This window comes from Mustela nivalis, assembly GCF_964662115.1.
Source record: "Mustela nivalis genome assembly, chromosome: 1".
In the NCBI taxonomy this organism is placed as follows: domain Eukaryota; kingdom Metazoa; phylum Chordata; class Mammalia; order Carnivora; family Mustelidae; genus Mustela; species Mustela nivalis.
Window position 1 is genome coordinate 194,403,439 of NC_139020.1, and position 20,455 is coordinate 194,423,893.

The following is a 20,455-nucleotide window of genomic DNA, read 5'->3' on the forward strand; positions in this document are numbered from 1 at the left end:
GTATCTCAAATACAGACTGTGTTTTGGATATAGTATAGTGTAGTTCTGGCTATTCGTTGTGAGAATCAGCTTTCGTGGCGCAGAATGCAGCCCGTTCCTGTCAAGTAGTCGCACCATGAGTGTCATGGCGGTATCGTGATGTCACTTAGCATGCACTCTGTTTATTTCTGTGTTTAAGGCAGTTAACGGGGATACTGCTGCTGCTTTGTTGTAACCCCTAAGAAGGTTGATTTATCACTGTAGTTTTATTTCACGGTTTACTTTTTATTATGGCAGTGTTTAAACATGTACAGAAACAGAAAATCCCTTTACTTGGTTTCCACAGTTATCACCACATGGCTGGCTTATTTTGTATACACTTTCCTTTCTGATGGATAGACACAATTTTGTTTCCCTTACTACATCATTTTATAGCAAATGTTGAGTATTATATCACTCTGTAAATAATTCAGTATTTATCTCTAAAATTATGATTTTTTTAACCACAATACCCTTTTATTGCATGTAAAAATCAGTTAATTTAAAAAATATTATTAAATATCCTGCTGGCATTATCACTATTTTAAGTTCTTCTCTGTTATAGTTTGATTTGTGGTATTGGCTGTTATGCAGAACTTATGGAGTTTTTTTCATTTTAACTATGATATAAAAAGAATAGCTCTGTTTCTGGAATGAAAATGTAATATCATATTTTTATAAAATATTTTGGGCTAAGACCCCCCCAAAAATGAACACACATATACAAACAACCAAGCACTGGAAATCTATCTATAAATAACAATCCTGATTAAATTATACTTGAATGACGATTTTTCTGTTGTTTGTGTACTTAATAATATATATCTTGGGGAAGAGAGGAAACTCTTGAAAATTCCTGTTTTAGGTTTAGCAAGCTGATGCTGACTAGGTGAGGAGTTTTTGTGGGCTCTTGAGCCCAGTGGCTATTGGGTTCTTGGTAGCTCAGTGGTCTTGAACTGTGGGGCTTAGAGCCCTTAGGACCTGCATCCAGGTTTTGCCCCAGTTATTGGGTACAGGCCATTTCAGCAGGTGCTTAAATGAGCACTTACTATATGCAAATTAAACTGGGGAACATACCTTACAACTACTGAATGTGGAGTTAATTTGAAACAGTAATTCCCTTTTGTTATAATTCAGAAATAGCATAATACATAGTGCAAGTAATATTTGAACCTTTCAAAGAATAAACTGGGCAATGACATGTAAAACTGGTAGTTTTAAACAGTTTAAAACAGGTAATGATCTTTTGTTCTATACCCATTTCCTTCCTTTGCTGGTGCAGTAGTGCGGTTCCCATATTAAAAGTGAGGAGCTGCTCACTGAGGGGCACAGAGTATGTGCTGCCACCCACTTTCTGTTGGATTCAGGATGTGTGAATGTGAGAGATTTTTCTACTCAGGATGACCTGAGGATTTAATAAAAACTGAAATTTCTGGAACCTTGATATTTATATGCACCCATTTAGGTGGTATAGAACCCCTCTCCCCATGTTGATACTATTGAGTTTTAGTAAGTTGATACAAACATCTGTCACCAGAAATTAATTTTAGAACACTTCCATTCCCCTCCGCTCCTGCCCCATGACCTTGTGACTAGTTACCAATAACCCCTGTCTCTACCCTAGTGTCAGGCAACCACTGATGGCTTTTTTTTTTTTAAGATTTTATTATTATTATTATTATTATTTTAAATGAGAGGGTTTTTTTTTTTAAGATTTTATTTATTTATTTGACAGAGATCACAAGTAGGCAGAGAGGCAGGCAAAGAGAGAGGAAGGGAAGCAGGCTCCCTGCTGGGCAGAGAGCCCGATACAGGGCTCGATCCCAGGACCCTGGAATCATGACCTGAGCCACCCAGGTGCCCCTAAGATTTTATTTTTTTAAGTAATCTCTCCACCCAACTTGGGGCTCGAATTCACAACCTGAGATGAAGAATTGCATGCTCTGCTGACTGAGCCAGCCAGGTGCCCCTATAAGCTTTTTTCTCTACAGTTTTGCCTTTTCTACAAATATATTGTAAATAGAATCATCACAGTATGTAGCCTTATCTGTCTGGCATATTTCATTTCATATGATGTTTTTGAAATTTGTCCTTGTTATTGCATGTATCAGTAGTTCACTCATTTTTGTTGCTGAGAATTATCCTGTTGTTAGATACACCATATTTTGTTTATCCATTCACTAATTGATGGACATTTGGGTTGTTTCCTGCTCATAGCAGTGAACACTTGTGTAAACGTCTTTGTATGGTTATGTTTTCATCCCTCTTTGGTAGATACCCAAGAGTGGAGTTACTGGGTTGTACGGTAACTATCTTTAAACATACAGCTTCGAAGAAGATCTTAAGGAACTGCTGAACTGTTTTCAAAGTGGCCGTACCATTTTCCATTTGCACCAACACTGTGTGAGAGCTGCAGTCTCTTGTGAACCCTAGCTATTGCTAGTCTTTGACTTTACCCATTTTTGTTGGTATGTAATGATATTTCCTTGACATTTTAATTTGCTTTTCTTAATGACTAATGAAGTATCTTTTCATGTGCTTATTTGCCATTCATACGTCCTCTTTTTTAAAGTGTCTATTCATATCTTTTGCCTATTTAAAAAAATTAGATTGTTTAATGAGTTGTAAGAGTTTGGTGGGTTTTTTTTTCTTTCTTAAAAAAGATTTATTTATTTAGAGTGAGAGAGAGAGAAAGAAAAAACAAGAGTAGGGGAGGGGCAGAGGAAAGAGAGGGTGGTGGGGAGCCAACGCCCTGCTGAGCAGGGAGCCAGGACACAATGCGACCCCAAGATCCTGACCTGAACCAAAACCAAGAGTTGGTGGCTTAACCGACTGAGCCACCCTGGCACCCCTGTAAGTTTTTGTATATAAATCCTTTATGAGATAAATTTTTGCAGATTTTTCCCTCCAGTTTATGACTTGTTTTTTGCTTAATAGAATCTTTGAAAAGCAAAAAGGCTTAAACTTTGATACAGTTTATTGAATTTTTATTTATTGTTTGTGCCTTTTGGGGGGGTCATATCTAAAAAAAAATCTTTGCCAATCCTAGGGTGAAAATATTTTCTTCTATTTTTTTCCTAGATGTTTTATAATTCTAGCTTTTTTTTTTGTACTGTTAGCTCTTACATTTAGGTTTATGATTCATTTTGAGTTTTTATGTATGGCGTGAAGTAGAAGTTGAGATCACCAGGGTGACACTTATCCTGTTCTTCTGACTTCTCTATTGGATCTAGAAGTTCCATCCAATTCTGGTTTGATTTTTTTCCCCCAGGACTTTTTCATAGTTAGTGTTGTATTCGTCCATGGGGGGACACATAATGTTGTCTTATTTTATTTATTTATATTTTTAGATTTCATTTATTTGAGAGAGAGCTTGAGGAGGGGGGGCGACAGAGGAAGAGGGAGAGCTGACCACAGAGCCAGAAGCAGGGCTCAATCCCAGGACCCCAGGACTCTCAGAGCATGACTTGTGCTGAAGTCAGACACTTAACCGACTGAGCCATCCATGTGCCCCTCAGGTTGTCTTTTGTTTTGCGATTGATGTAAGCTGCTATTGATGGTCAACACTTAGATCCATTAATTGATTTTATTAGAGAGTCTGTCATTCCCTCCTTTATTAGCTGGATTACTTTTGTTAAAAGAAATATCTTTTTCCTCTATTTTGTTATCCAGTGGTACAGTTGTGTTTGTTCTCTTTAGTTACAAATGCAGTGACTCTATTAGCAAGTTGTTTGTGGTAGGTATTTTTTCTAATGCACCATTTCCCAGTTGAATTGGCAGACAGTTTTAACTAATTAGCAAATTGAGGTTTTTTTCCCTCTCTCTGCATTAATGTCTTCTGAACAAACCCTTCTGTTGGAAACTCTGCTTAAGAGTGTTCTTCTTGGCTTCTTCGTTTGTAGGCAAAGACTGTATGTATAGTCAATGATTGCTTTATAAGAGCAAATTACAATCTCGACTGTATTTTTTTCCAGTATAGTATTTTGTAATGAGCATAGAGTAATTGCTTTTTTCTTTTTTTTCAGCTTTGATTTATGATGCTGCTGTCTCTTACGCTGCTTTATTGCAATGAAATGGTTTTCTGTTCTTTCCTTGATTTTAACTATAAATAAGAAAAGTTACAAAGTTGATGTAAATTCGATTATGCTTTTACTATTCATACTTTTCACTTTTTGTGTCTTAGTCATTCACACCATTTTCACAATTCTTCCCAAATGGGATGATTTTTTTTTTCTTTCTTTGGTTGTCATTGTATCTGTTTTAAACACTAATCTAATGTCACAATAACTTTGTAGCATGTTGTAAGTAGATGTACCTCGAATAAAAGGACCTGTTTGGAGCAGATGCTCAGAATGGTCAGAGCTAAGTAGATGGAGTGGACGAGGGTGGAGAAGGTTTGTGTACTAACTGATCAACCTAGAATTAGTCCTCGGAGCTGTAGACATTTAGTGCCAGCACGTAGAGATCACGTGTTTTGTAGGTAACTGCTGTGAATGTAGCAGGCATTTCAATAGTGCAGCAGAACAGCCAGTGTATGTCATGTATTTACTAAGTCCACTTTAAAGTAATTTATTTTAAAATGGACTTTTATGTGTTACATAGTGCATCAGATGTAATGGCTATGTCCCAAATAAAAAGTACTGCCTAAGTGGGACGCCTGGCCTGCTCAGTCAGCAGAGCACGCAACTCTTGATCTGTGAAGTCAGGTTGGGTGTAGAGATTACTTAAAGAAAAACTTGGGGCGCCTGGGTGGCTCAGTGGTTGGGCCTCTGCCTTCATTCAGCTCAGGTCATGGTCTCAGGGTCCTGGGATCGAGCCCCGACCCCATGTCAGGCTCTCTGCTTTGTGGGGAACCTGCTTCCCCCTCTCTCTCCTGCTGCTCTGCCTACTAGTGATCTCTTTCTTTGTCAAATAAATAAATAAAATCTTTAAAAACAAAACAAACAAAAAAACTTAAAAAAATACTGCCAAAGATACCTATAATTAACTGTGTCTATTTAGCATATGGATTGAAGTGCAAAAACTGCAGGTTCTTTGGGTTTTTAGTTGGAGTTTATAAATGTTAAGGCTTTTGCTTAGAAAAGAGTTTTTTGGTCTCTTTTCTTTATTTATGTGATATTTTATACATTGTTTATTTTTTTAAACTGGTAAGACATGGCACATTTTCAGAGTTGAGATGCTTTTCAATAATTATTTTAGTTTCTTGGCACTCCTTTAAATTAAAGGATGATTGGGCACCTGGGTGGCTCAGTTGGTTGGGCAACTGCCTTCAGCTCGGATCACGATCCCAAGTCCTGGGATCGGGTCCCACATCAGGCTCCCAGCTCCACGGGGAGTCTGCTTCCTCCTCTGACCTTCTTGCCTCTCATGCTCGCTCTCACTGTCTCTCTCTCAAATAAATAAATAAAATCTTCAAAAAAAAATTAAAGGATGATTATGAGAAGTATTCAGAGTTGAGACTCAAATTCTGTTGGAATGACAGAACCATCCCCATTTATTTTATTCTGCAGACCATAAACTGTGCTCACTGCAGCCAGGCAGGGGGCCCAGTCCTAGAGACTGAGGAAGGGCCTGCCCTGAGATGCAGGTGGGCTGGAGGGCTCCTCCTCTGGAAGGTCTGCAAGGTGCTTTGGTCATTTCTGAGGAAGAGAATTGCATTCTGTGTGGGAATGTGTATTTAGTTACTTTGCCCTGTATGTTGTAGGGATGTGGATCTATCTATGATTTTTCTTAGTTTCTCCTGAAAGGTACTTTGCTTTTGCAAAATGATTGGTAATTTTTTTTTTTTTTTTTTTTTTTCCCTGTAAAGGCAGTGCTTAGGCTTGGGAATCTGAAATTTTAAAAATCACAAACCAAGCTGCAGCCAACTTAGATCACCTGAGAATTGGCTCCTTTTCCTTCTGTGGCTTTCATTTCCATCCAGCTCTCCATTTTGACAGTTATAACCTCATATGCTTACTGAGGTCTGGCCAAGATAGCCAGCTTCTTCCCAGACTCTGGGACTGATCTTCACCCCAAAGGAGATGCAGACATGAATTACTTAAGTATGGCAATAACTTGCTAGTGCAGTTTCCGGGTCAGTCTTACTGTTGAGTCTTTTTGACCTTGGTAATACAGTTTCTAATAACTGGACCTTTACTGTTTCCCCCAGTTATATAATGATTAAGTCAGTGCCTTGAATTCCTCAGTACCAGTGAGTAGATTTCGTCCTTGAAACTTAATTTCCCCAATATTTATTCTGAGTTTCTACATAGGCCACCAGCCTATTTGTTTATAATTGTTAATTACTCTGCACTCTGCATTATCTTGACCTGCACAGATTTTCCTTTCTCATCCAAACAAATCTCTCAGCTTTAGAGTTAAGTTCTCATTCCTTTTTCTCTTCCTTCTAGACATTTATTATCTATTTGGAACTGGGACTAGAGAGAGAAAATAACCAAGACCCTGACTTAAAGAGTAGCTGTGGGTATCAGCATCAAAATTCCTTCCCCCCTAGTTTTATTGAGATACAGTTGGCATATAACATTGTATTAGTCCCAGGTGTACAACATGGTGATTTGATATATGTTTATATTGCAAAATGATGACCACAGTAAGTTTAATTAATGTTTGTCACCCCACATATTTACTTGGTAATACAGTTTCTGTAAATACAGTAAAACATTTTTGTTTCTTACGATGATAGCTTTTAAGATCTACTCTCCTAGCAGTTTTCAAATATACAATACAGTGTTGTTAATCTGGTTACTTGCTGTACATTACATCCCCAGGACTTCCTTATCTGTAACTTCCTTAACTTGTAACTTTGACCACCTTTACCCATTTGTCCACCACACCCCCTCCCCCACCTTGCCTACCCATCTCTGGCAGCCACGAATCTGTCTGAATCTGAATCTATGGGTTTGATTTTTTTAGATTCCCCATATAAGTGAGATCGTATAGCATTTGTCTTTCACTTACATCCTTTAGCACACTGCTCTTACAGTCCATCCATGTTGCAAATGGCAGGATTTCCTTCCTTTTTATGGCTGGAGAATATTCTGTTGTAGATGTGTAACCACATTTTCTTTATCCATTGATCCATTGATGGATACATCGGTTGCTTCCATATCTCGGCTGTTGTGACTCATGTTGCAGTGGACTGTACCGTGCAGAGATCTTTCGTGGTAGTGATTTTGTTTCAGATACTTAGAAGTGGAGTTGCTGGATTGTATGGTAGTTTTATTTTTCATTTTTTGAGGAACCTCCATACTTTTCAAAATGGCAGCTCCAGTTCATGTTCCCACCAACAGTACACAAAGGTTCCCTTTGCTGCACATGCTCACCAACACTTTTTCTTTCTTGTCTTCTTGGTACTAGCCATTCTAGCACATGTGAGGTGATATTTCCTTGTGGTTTTGATTTTCATTTCCCTAAAGATTCGTGATGTTGAGCCACCTGTTCATGTACCCATTGGCTATTATATGTCCTTTTGGGGAAGGCATCTCTGTAGTTCTGTGATTGGTTGACTTCAAAGGAACACTGTGAGAAAGGAAGAGTTCTTTGTTCCATCAAGCCTGATTACCACGATCTCAGGCTCAAAGTCTAATTAACTGAGCAAACTTAGCTTTGAAATATTTTGCCTAGCCATGTGTAAGTAGCAAGCTATTTAAAGTGAAATCAAAATCATTTTAAGGCTTTAACTAAATCTTTTTGTGTTCTGTTGGAATACAGATAAACTGAACTGTGTTTCACAGGAAGACCAGGATGGTGAGGGAACTTCGAACCCGTCTTAGGAAGGACTGTTAGCTCTTTCTGCTGTGTGAAGGGCTCTTGTGTGAACGGGGGTGCAGACACGTTGTGCATGGGAAACACCTCTGGGTAGAAGCCTTTGGAACTTGGGGCAATTGAAGGATACACTTTATGGTGAAGCGGCTCAGAAGTGGAACAGATTATCCCAGAAGGTGTTCCTGGGAGCTCTCTGTCACTGTGTCACTGATGTTGTTTGACAGGGAATGGACAACTTCCTCTTCAAGGATGTGTGGAGAAGAATGTGCTAGAGAAGCACGCTGGGTTAATGGAGAGGTGTTCCTTGTGGAAGTGTTGGGGCATGAGAATAGTGGGTAGATAACCACAAAAATATGAGGACCGCTGGACGAGGTACCACCTGTTGAAGTGTCTCCCAACTTTTAGATCCACCAATCTCCGTTACTTAATGAAACAAAAAAAGATATCTTTTTTCTTTTTTAAATCATCCAGGCAGTTGAGTTCATATATGTGAAAGTGCAGCACAGGGTGTAGTTCCTGATGGCACTAAGCAAATGTTTGAGAATGGGAGTGATAGGAGCATTAAAGCATTTATTTGAGGGGGAAGTGAGCAAAAGGAAAAATGTTAGTGTGTTAAAGTTCATCACTCATCATTGGAGTAAAGTAGAAAAGTTATTTTCTCCTTGTACTTCACCCCAGTCCATCAACATCCCTCTGAAACTGCAGGGTTGGCTGGGCAGCCCCATGGCACTGAGGTCTGTTTTGTAGGGTTATTCGTTTGCTTCACAGATGTCTCCATTTCCAAAATGGTCCAGATTCCATGATATTTAGTTCCCACCACGGTATCTGTTAAAGTCAGGGAAACTTTCTTGACCAGATTGTTCATTAAGGTGGCTCTTTGAAGTCAAACTAACTGGCAGTCTGAATTTGACATTTCTTTAAAGCTTCGGGTAAGAGTATCACTCTGCTGCTTGAATGGTTTATTGATTTTTTTCCCCTTAAAACATTGTTTTGAGAGGAATTTGAAGTAAGTTCATGACTTTTGGTAGTTACATTTGACATTAGGCCTCTGCAAGCACCGGCTTTCCTGGTCAGTGAGGACCGAGGGTCATGTCTCGTAGTCTGGCTGAGGCCACGAAGGTTCAAACCCGATGCAGCTGAGCTCGTGCTTATCTGCACATGACCATTGTGGAGGGATTTAATGTGAGCTTAGACAACTGAATTGACTTCCTTTTTTCCTTTATGCTCTAGTAGAGAATAGTATTGCATTTATAATCTCACCACTTACAAGAAAATAGTGAAGAGAAACACATAAATGGTGTACGGTGTGTGCTTTGAGTTATCTTTTTTTTTTTTTTAAAGATTTTATTTATTTATTTGACAGAGAGAAATCACAAGTAGATAGAGAGGCAGGCAGAGAGAGAGAGAGAGGGAAGCAGGCTCCCTGCTGAGCAGAGTGCCCGATGCGGGCCTCGATCCCAGGACCCTGAGATCATGACCTGAGCCGAAGGCAGCGGCTTAACCCACTGAGCCACCCAGGCGCCCTGCTTTGAGTTATCTTGATGATGTTTTTCCTGAATGTGTGTTTTCACCAGCTAGCTCATTTATTTTCTCAACAGTTTAAACAGAACAATTGAAATTAACAACCTCCTTCTGCCCTTGCCCCCATCGCACACTTTGGAATATAAATCAGAAAGGTTTTCATACACAGTGCTAGAGATTTTGCCCCTCTGAAAGAGACATCAGTAACTGTTCACTTGCGTTGAGCCTACCTTGTGTTAATTTGCAAATAAAGTTTTGAATTCTTGTCACCTAGCTTTGATGACTTCAGGCATCTGTCTCTGTTTCAGTTATAGTTTTAGCCAAGAAGGAAAAGTCGTTTTATATTTTGTGAAAACTATTTTTTCTTCTATAATATGAAAATTAGTTTAGCATAGTCAGTAATATTAAGAATTGAAAATTATGTAGCTATTTTTGTACTACACACTAGAAAGTAGAATTGATAAGTGCTAATCTTGGAAAACTAGCAATCTCTATAGTACTGTATTTAGGTTTACTTAAATAATAATTTAATGGTAGGAAAAAACATAGTTTTTAGACAGAGAGTAGGAAAGTGGAGTCGGAGGCATTGTTTTGTTGTTGTTTAAAAGGAGTAGTTTTAACCAGAAGTCTGTGTATTTAACATAAGCACTTCTAGTTTTCAGAGGAAGTTCGCTGTGGATTAATTGTGTGGGTATTGCAGTCTGCAGAAACAAACAACGAGCTGGGCTGAGTTCTGTACTGAACAGACAACAGGCTGCCAGGCAACCCGCTGAGCTCCAGAAGAGCAGGTAAGGAGACTGTTGGTCTGCCAGTTGGGGTTTTAAGGTTTTACACCTTAAATGTGAGTTTAATTAGTTTCCTAATTAGCGTAAGTTAGGCTCTTTTTTTTTTTCCCCCTTATGCCTATTTAACTTTTTGCTCTGAATTATTTTACAGATGTAACATGTGTCCCAGCCTTTTTCTAGTAGTAATCAGAGGTTTACTCCTTTCCGGGAAGCATTTATTTTATAAGTTACCGAAGAGTAGTTTTGTTTTCTAAGTAATTTGTTCTTTTTGTAAATAAGCTTTCCCTTGTTCCTTGTATCACCGTTATTAAATGTTCAGCATGCTTCTTTACGTTTGTGGACCATGACAGGCTGACCCGGGGGTTTTGCGCAGACTCAGGGTTTCCCAGGGATACCCCAGGGGGCAACATCATTGCCCAGGAGTTAGGAGGCGTTCCTGAGGGACTGGTTTTTTACCTGAACATGCTGTTTATGTGCTTATAGTGATTTTGAGGGGTAGAGCCTATCCAAAGGTCTTTTACATTTACAACTGATAGTCTGCTTCTTTTAGGGCCTTAAGTCTTAAAATATCCTAATGAATTAATTGTGCAGCACATGCGATTATAGTCTAGGAGTCTTTAAAGTCCAACATAAAGCTTTATAAAAATACCTGTGTGCTTAATACAGCAAAATAAAGTGGAAAAACCCCTAAAGTATCCTGCCTTAAGATGACACCTTGGGCTGAAGGCTTTGAGGATACTGAGTAGAGTTTAAAGTTTGGTGACTAATGTGCAAAAGGCAGCCTCCCAGGGGTCTGGAGACAGTAGTCACTCCAGCTTGCCTGCCACTCTTCTCCAAACCTCTGGGGGAAAGGAAGAAGCCTCTTCACCCGCCTGGGGACAAAGGCTTTGTTTATGTGCTTTCCTGCTGATTCTAAGGTTTTTGATGGTGGCTGCTTATCACACTGATTCTTTTTTAGCCCTTTGGCCCCTCTCTAAACTCAATGTCCTCCCACTGCATCAAATAATTATTAAAGAAGTGTACTTTAATTAAAGAAAAGTTACTGTATAACTTTGCTAGGAGGTGTTAGAAGGGTACTGGGTAAGAAAAATGAGGGTGTTTCAAGGACTGGGGCTGGGAATCATGGTTCTACTGAGAGGTTTGTTAAAGCAGTAAGAGCCACTATGCTTTGAGGCCTGCTGTGCTATAAACTTCTGTATGCATTAATTGATTGAATAAGCTAAAAGTAGCTTTATGCGAGAGGTACAGTTGTTAACACCTCCATTTTATAGATGATGACGCTGAGGCATAAACTGGTTATATAACTTGCCCGAGCAAGCCATGTACACCACCAGTCTGGCTGCTGAGGCCACATGCTTCCTTATCAGGACTGTCTAGTTATTTTTGATACAGTGTGGATCATTCATACACCTTGATTTTCTCCCCTTTAGAAAGCTATGTTAACCCCTAAAAATTTTTATTTTGTGTGGTGCCATATTTTATGTAAATTATTTCACCTTCACAACAACCCCTCAATCTGTGTATATTCCCTATTTAACAGATAAGGAAGCTGAGCTAGCAAGCGTGGGCCTGGGGAATTTTAGCCAGGTCTTCTTCTGGTTCATCTGGTCCACTCTCAGTTTCCCATTCCCCAGCTGTGAGTCGTCTTGTTTGCTCTTCAGAGAAGCATGTGCTCAACCAGTGAAGACAAAGGCACAAAGTCAAAGAGACCTGAATTCCCTTCTGAGCACCTCTGCTGGTTTTGCTGAGTGATCTTTTTTGAGACATTTAGGGTGCTGAACTTTGTGTAGAGCAATTTTAGTTCTACTCATTATTTAGCTTCTGCTGTTTTTCATTTTCTTCAAGAGAATAGTCTGCTTTTAGCAAAATATAATTGGCTTTTATATTACTTCCAACAGTTCATGTACCAGAGAATTTGCAAATGTAATATCACATCTAAGGCCACTAGGAATTTATAGGGAGAGAAAAGCGTGGAGTGTCAGATGAAGGTTTGTTTTTGTTTTGTTTTTGTTTTTGTTTTCCTGTCATGTTTGTGTATACTTGGTATCTCTTCTAATTGACCTGCCTCTCTGATTTCTAATGTTAGTTATCAGGGAGTTTTCAGACCTTCCCTCTTCCCTTCCCATTGGGCTTCCTTTTTGAGGGGGTGCCTGCAATGAAATGAGCACATTGGCAACCATTTGGGAGGTAAAGGCAGTTAAGTAGCTTTCTAGGTTTGATTTGAACTTCTAGGACTTTAAAAAACATGTGGAGGTCTTTATTTTTGGGTTTCTGTTTATTCTGTCTACAGCTGAACTCTAATAGGGTTAAACTATATTAGTATCTCTGGTCTCTTGAAGATCTCTTTTAAGTATTAATCTATCCCACCACCAGACTTGCTTGTAGGGTAATGTAAATTTGATCAAGTGTTTGGTGGGAGTTTTGGACCACTCTTACCAGATGTCCACATTACTGTCATGTGACTTGTTCTTCTTGGTCATGGTAATTGGAGGGAGAATAGGGGAACAAGGATATCAGAATTCATGAATGATTACAAGTATTCCATTATCTTGGTCCCAGCTCCGACTAACCCCTTTTCACCTTTTGCAGTAGTTTTTTTTGGTGGCGGCGGGGTGGGGGGGCGGTTGCAGAAAACAGATTTTGAATTTTGATTTAAATTTTCATTGACTACTTCTCTGTATTTAGTGTATTCTTTAAACATATTTCTTAACAAAATTAATGCCAAAGGGGCACTTTCCATTTCAGTTAGCATATATATATTTTTTTTGGTGAAACATTGGAAATTCTCCAGTTTGCTTATAATAAATATGATTGCCTGCCAGTACTTTTCACATTAAATATTCTCTGGTATCCAAAAAAGAAGTATGTGTGTGTGTTTGGACATATAGCAAAAGCTGCTTGGTCTAGACGTACAATATATATATTGTATATATATATATATACAATATAGATGAAACAATATATTAGTTTCAGTTAAACTTACAAGTTTTATAATTTAAAAATAGTTTGTTCTACCAGAGTTTGGTTCAATAATCATTTGAATTTGTAGTTCACTAATTGAGCAGGAATTCATAAATACCTGCTATGTTTTAGGAGCAGGGACATTCATCTGATTTATTACTCTACCCTCCTCCCCAGCCCAGAGCCTAGCATGGAATAGGCATTCAATAATATTGGTTGAATGAAATGGTCTGCATGGAATTTACATGCCAGTGTTATACCCACATCTGGCACTGGAAGTTTTTCAGGCCCCAAGAGAAGTAGAATATGTGGTCTGTATACATTTTAATGCAGTGTATTTGCTGACCTGAGTTGTAGGATGTATTATTGCAAAGTGAACATTGGGTTGGTATTAACAAGACTCAGGATATTTTGAAACTATCTTGCCTCTCTTACTGGGAATCGGGGTATATTTCCCAGAAGCTCCCAGCAGACTTTCTCTTCTCTTGTAGCCAGGACCGGGTCACACAGCCACACAGAAGGCCCAGAATAGTTACCTGACAGCAAGGATTCTGGTTGACTGGTTGAGTGGGTCCATTATGTGGAACAGGGTTTTGCTGTGCTGAGCACATCTGGGACTCAGGACAAGGGGAAGAGAGGAAAGGACTGACCGGGCTACTAGGAGTGACCGTACCGAATTGGAGAGTTGAATGTGGACTGGGCTTAATTTCGTGCAGTGATATGAAGAAAGTGGTTTCTAGGTGTGTACAACGGTTGAAACAGTAAAGTGTCATAAATTAAAGTTCTTTTTAAGATTTCACTTATTTATTGAGAGAGAGAGAGAGAGAGCACAAATGAGTGGGATGGGGGAGGGTAGAGGAAAAGGGGAATTATACTTACCACTGAGCAGGGAGCCCAACACAGGGCTTGATTGCAGGACCCCAAGATCATGACCTGAGCCAAAGGCAGATACTTAACTGAGCCACCCAGGTGCCCCTGAACTGTTATAAATTAAATAAATTCTTTTAAATCCTTTTCTTTAGAAACACTTAGAAATTAGTTTGATTATCATTTCATTTAAAGAATAAAGACCTTTAGGACATCTGGGTGGCTTTTCATTTAAAGAATAAAGACCTTTAGGACATCTGGGTGGCTCAGTCAGTTAACCATCTGCCTTTGGCTTAGGTCATGATCTTAGGGTTCTAGGATCAAGTCCCGCATTGGGCTCCTTGCTCATTGGAGAGCCTGCTTCTCCCTCTCCCACTCCCCCTGCTTGTACTCTCTCTGTCAAATAAATAAATCTTTTAAAAAATGATAAGGACATTCTATTTCTTTTTACAAGTATTCAGTAACTCAGGGATACTTTTTAAAGATTTGAGAGAGAGAGCAAGTGGGGAGGGACAGGGGGATTGAGGAAGAGAGAATCTCAAGTTGACTCCCCGCTGAGCAGGGAGACCAAGATGGTGTTCGATCCCAGGACCCTGGGATCATGTCCTGAGCCAAAGGCAGCTGCTTAACCAACTGAGCCACCCAAGCGCCCCCATTTTAATTAGGCTTTTATCCTTCCATATGAACTAATCTAGTGTAAGGCCCTACTAAAATAGCATTGTGGAAGAAGCTCACAGATGGTAACACTTAGGTGCCATCTAGACTCCTGGTTACTCACCATTTTACTAGAACAATATAGAACCTTGAAGTTGAATAAATAATAAAGAGCCAGAATATAAAGATCAAATATAAAATATAAGTTAACTAGAATAATAAAGAACTAGAGTATAAATCATCTGGAGCCATCACTTTGTGGTATAAGCATACCTCACAGTTGTCCTTACCACCTGAGCTCTGAGAAAAACCTGGAAGTCTAGGGGAGTTCAGGGTCTGGAATCAGACTGGGGTTCAAATGCTGCCCTTGTTTGCTTACTAAATGAACTGACTGGGGGTGCCTGGGTGGCTCACTGGTTTAAGCCTCTGCCTTCCACTCAGGTCATGATCTCAGGGTCCTGGGATCGAGCCCCACATCAGGCTCTCTGCTCAGCATGGAGCCTGCTTCCCCCTCTCTCTCTGCCTGCCTCTCTGCCTACTTATGATCTCTGTCAAATAAATAAATAAATAAAATCTTTTTTTTTTTTAAGATTTTATTTATTTATTTGACAGAGAGAGATCACAAGTAGGCATAGAGGCAGGCAGAGAGAGAGAGGAGGAAGCAGGCTCCCCGCTGAGCAGAGAGCCCGATGCGAGGCTCGATCCCAGGACCCTGAGATCATGACCTGAGCCGAAGGCAGCGGCTTAACCCACTGAGCCACCCAGGCGCCCCGTTAAATAAAATCTTTAAAAAAAAAAAAATAAGTGGACTGGTTATTTAGCTTCTCTGAACCTCAGTTTTCTCATATGCAGAATGGGGGAATCATGTATGGGATAAGTAGAATGGTTAGGTTTAAATAAGATATAATTTGAAAATAGTTCACACTTGTGTTACGATTATCATATACTGTTGGGCAGTGCTTTATTTAGTATATAACTCAAAAAATGCTAGGCACATACGGAGTAGGTACTCAAGTATTCTTTTTTTTTTTTTTTTTTTAAGATAAATGGTAACAAGCATCCGTTGAGTAGGAATGAAGTTTCTGAACTGTCACTTGACGTGAAGAGGTGGAGAAATAACTACTAGGAGATTTTAGAAGTTTCAGGGCTTCTCATAACTGAACATAGTGTATTCATGTAATCATTTTATAATATTACTGAAATGGGTACATTTTTGGCAGTGCTTATTGGTGAATCAAATACCTCCTTATTTAATCAGAATAAGACATATTGACTGTTTCAACATGTGCTCCTATAACTGGCTCCTATAAGTAAAGCCCATAATCCATGAAAAATATGATAATATTTGAACTCTAAAAGATCTGCCACTTTTCTAAGGTAATATAAAGATACAGAGTTGATTTTTAAATGCTTATGTCATATCTTGGTACAGGGAAAAATAATTTCAAAACTATAATTTAGTGATCTTGTTGTCTGGTGTAGAGACAGTGCTTGGTACTCTGGTACTAATTAATTAGCAATAGCTAAGGAAACAGGGCTGTGAAGTGGTTGTACTTAACAGCTGTGAATCAAGGATTTATAAATTGGTTGGTGTGAGATTTCCAACTTCATTATAGATAGTATGAATCAGTTTTTTAAAAATTATTTATGCTTGACATTTTTTAAAGACATGTAATAAAGAAGGTTGGAAAAATTGACCTTGAAGTTTTAATGGGAAGTTTATGGGTTTTGAAATTAGGATTTTAAAAAATAAAACAGCATAAATTACTGAATTAGTGTGACGAAATGCCTTCATGGCAGATCAGTAAACCTAGAAAAAAAGGTGAAGTGTGAGAGCAGGACTGAAGCTGACAAGAAGGTTCCCAAGGTGCGAAATCAGGATAGAAGCCGTTCTAGCTATTTTAAAGATTTTCTTTTAAGATTTTATTTATTTATTTGAGAGAGAGTCCGAGAGAGAGAGAGAGAGAGAGAGAGAGAGAGGGAGAAAACATGAGCGGGGGAAGGGCAGAGGGAGAAACAGGCTCCCCACTGAGCAGCAGGGAGGCTGACACTGGGCTCGATCCCAGGACTCTGGGATTATGACCCACTGAGCCACCCAGATGCCCCTTGAAGGGTTTTTATTAGACTTGAATGAAGTATACCATTTGGAAATAGCTTATAAATGGGGAACACTATTCATATAAAGAGTGTAATAATTATACTTTTTTTTTGTGGTAAAGTTTTCCTGAAAACTCAAAGAGCAAACCTTTATTAATGAAGAAATTAATCATATTGGTTGATTTTCTACTGACACCCCTGCTTTTTCTTCCTTAGACCTCTCCTCCTTCAGACTTTACCCCTAAGTGGCAATTTCATCCTGTCTGTTTTGGAGGCCAAAAGACTGGAATCAGCCCAGACCCTGCTCTTTCTCTCACAGAAACTCTTTATCATATGAATATAGAAATTCATCCAGTTTCCCTGCTCCCCTTCTCGAAACCTTTCCAACCCTGGACCTGGCCACTAGCGCACTCGCTAGGATTGTTCTAGGATCTTGCTTATTGGTCTTCCGGCTTCTGCTCGTGCTCACTTAACAGTCTGTTCTCAAGTGATCCTTTTGAAAGATAGATCAGATTACGTCTCTTCTCTGCTCAAAATTCTCCAGTGGCTTCCTCAAAACCAAAATCTTTACAGCAACCTACACGTTTGCATGTAATCTGGTGCCCGGTACTTCTGTGAGCTCATCTCCTGGCATCTTTGCCTTGATCATTCTGCTCCAACAGCAGTGGCCTCGAAAGTGCCACACGAGCTCCCACTTCAGGATCTTTGCACTTTCTGTCTGGAATGTTCTTCCCCAGATACCCACTTCTTTTTTCCCTTAGGTTTTGGCTAATGTCACCTCGCCACGGAAGCCTCGGTTACTGTTTTGAAAGTGGTAACTCCGCGTCCTCCTTCCTTGGCTCATTTCCCCCCTTTTACCGTCCTTCAGCGCACTTTCTACTTTATTATCTGCCTTCCCAGCCTAGACTGTAGGATCCACGAGGGCAGGGTTTCCTTCACGCTGTTTACTTAGAACAGTCTATGGTGGATAATATGTGCTCAGTAAATATGTATTGACTAATTGCAGTTCTGTGGCAGTTCATCAGTATCACGACTGTTGACTCATAGAGCCTTCTTTAAACAAAATCGCTGATATTATCCACTAATGGAAGTTCCAAAAAGTAGTAGTACTAATTCTAAACACTCGTATTTAGTGGCGGGAAGTGCTGCCTTCTGGTTACCAGCTTCCCTTGAGGTCAGACGAGGTCCATGTGACTGAATTTTAACAGTAGAATGTGGGTGGAAGGCCTGGATCAAGGAAAGCTCCGCGACTGACAGCCCTGCCCCTGATGGTTTGGGGAGCCTGTGTTCAAGAAGCAGAGCGATGAGGTGGAAGGTGCTTGGCCCAATGAATTATCATGTGGAAGAGAGGTGCCTGCTCATCAGGAACACCTGCTGGCACTTTTGCTGTCTGAGAAATGTCTTGGATTAAGCAAGTGTGATTTGGAATTTATCAGTCTCTTGTCTCTTTTTTGTTCTTGCTTTCTGCATTTGAAAATGAAAATAGTGTTCTTTTAGAGATTTTATTTATTTAACTTAGAGCTCGGGGAGGGGTAGAAGGGGAGAGAAAGGAACAAGCAGACTCTGCGATAAGCATGGAGCCCAAGGTGGGGCTCCATCCCACAACCCCGAGATCATGATGTGAGCTGAAACCAACCTTAAGACCAGGACCTGAGCCGAAACCAAGAGTCAGATGCTTAACTGACTGCACCTCCCAGGCGCCCCAAGAAATAATGTTTTTTTGTGTTTTGTTTTTTTTTAAAGATTTTATTTATTTATTTGACAGACAGAGATCACAAGTAGGCAGAGAGGCAGGCAGAGAGAGAGAGAGAGAGAGAGAGAGAAGCAGGCTCCCTGCTGAGCAGAGAGCCCGACGTGGGGCTCCATCCCAGGACTCTGGGATCGTGACCTGAGCCGAAGGCAGAGGCTTTAACCCACTGAGCCACCCAGGCGCCCCAAAATAATGTTATTTTAAAAGCACAGTTGTGTTCTTAATACAGGTGACTTAATTTTTTTACAGCTTGATAAAGAAATATTTTATATACCATAAAATTCATTCATTTAGAGTGTACAGCCATGTGGAGTGTTTACAGTTGATAGAGAATATTATACTAGTTTCAGGTGTATGATCCAGTTGAACGATTTTTATTCAGAGTTGTAGGGCTGTCGTGACAATTTAAGTTTAGAATGTTTCAATGCCCCCATGAGAAACTGTATACAGTAGTAGTGCCTTCCCATTCTTCTTCTTCTTCTTTTAAGGATTGTATTTATTTATTTGACAGAGAGAGAGATCACAAGAAGGCAGAGAGAGAAGGGAAAGCAAGCTCCCTGCTGAGCGAGAGCCTGATGTGGGGCTCGATCCCAGGACCCTGAGACTATGACCTGAGCCGAAGGCAGAGGCCCATCTGAGCCACCCAGGCGCCCCAGAAAGAGGAGGAAGTAGGCTCCCCTGCTAAGCAGAGAGCACAATGCAGGGCTCGATCTCAGGACCCTGGGGTCATGACCTGAGCCAAAGGCAGAGGCTTTAACCCACTGAGCCACCCAGGAACCCCCTCTCCATTATTCTTTTCCTCTAGCTCTTGGCAGCCTCGCTAATCTACCTTCTGTCTCGATGGACTTGTCTGTTCTAGCCATTCTATACAAATGGAAGCATTTAGTATGTGGCCTTTTTTTTTTTTTTCTTCTTAAAAAAAATTTTTTTTTTTTTTGTTAAACTTGATTTAGTTAACATATACTGTATTATTAGTTACTGGGATAGAATTTAGTGACTGATCAGTTGCACATAACACCCAGTGCTGATTACATCACGTGCCCTCCTTAAAGCCCAACACCCAGTTGTCCCTTCCCCCGACCCACCTCCCAATATGTGGCCATTTATGTTTGACTTCTTTTACTTGGTATATTTTCAGTTACCTAACTTATAGCATGTATCAGTGCTTCATTCCTTTTGTGGCTGAATAATATTCCATTGTATTAGATGTATCACGTTTTACTTACCATCCATCAGTTGATGGACATTTGGGGTGTTTCATACCTTTTGTCTCTTATGAGTCATGCCATGACCTTTCCTGTATGTGTTTTTTGGGTACATGGTTTCAGTACTCTTGGGAATACATCGAGGAGTGGAATTGCTAGGTCATATGGTGACTTGATGTTTAACATCCTGAAGAACTACCAGACTGTTTTTCACAGTGATTGCAACATTTTACATTTGCCACTCGCGTTGCCTTCATGTGTCGTCCACCCCAGATGAGTCGGGTCGCTGGTGAATACCATAGTTCCATTAGGGCTGCAGGCATGTGGTGTTCCCAGAGCAGTCTTGGAGTGGCAGTCGGCCTGCCTTCGCTCCTGCTGCCCTGTCTTGCTTGCTCCCTTGCTTCTGTGGCCTCTGCTCCCCGGCCCCATGCCATTCTGGGAGTACAGCTCGTGTGTTCTCACTGCAGCCTCCGCTGGCCTTCCCCTCGGCGTGGCATGCTGTCTCCTTCCTCGTCTCCAGGTCTTTGTCCTTCTGCACTCACAGAGCTCTAATACTTTTACAGGGCCCAACACATAGGTTTCTGGTAAATATTCGTTGAAAAAAATTGTTGAAAAAATGGAATAGATTTCCATTTTAATAAATACATTTGCGTTTTCTTAAAATAAAAATTCAAGTCACAGAAATACACATACGAATACATTGTCATCCTAAAAAAATTTATCCAGTGCAGATAAAGCAAAAATTCCCTTTTGCTCTATACCTGAGTCTGTCTCATAAACACTGATAGTGACTTGGATGTATTCTTCCAGGCCATTTTAAGGGCTTCTGC

At 40.0% G+C, this 20,455-nt stretch overlaps 1 protein-coding gene and 1 long non-coding RNA gene across 33 annotated transcripts in view; one reads left to right on the forward strand and one right to left on the reverse strand.

The window, feature by feature from the left end:
* The window catches only part of LOC309870760, a 280,290-nt gene that overhangs the window by 217,787 nt on the left and 42,048 nt on the right, over positions 1–20,455 (reverse strand). The gene's annotated exons all lie outside the window — the stretch shown is intronic.
* The window catches only part of SFMBT1 (Scm like with four mbt domains 1), a 127,292-nt gene that overhangs the window by 38,669 nt on the left and 68,168 nt on the right, over positions 1–20,455 (forward strand). For 12 of the 32 annotated variants that reach the window (XR_014314614.1, XR_014314616.1, XM_082742794.1 and 9 more), the window contains one exon: positions 10,007–10,094. The exons of 9 other annotated variants lie outside the window; for them this stretch is intronic. The gene's annotated coding sequence lies outside the window, so the exon portion shown is untranslated. Of the gene's footprint in view, positions 1–3,368; positions 3,537–9,961; positions 10,095–11,989; positions 12,080–20,455 lie in introns of those variants that run through there. 11 more of the 32 variants (XR_014314615.1, XM_082742798.1, XM_082742818.1 and 8 more) reach the window with 4 other exon arrangements.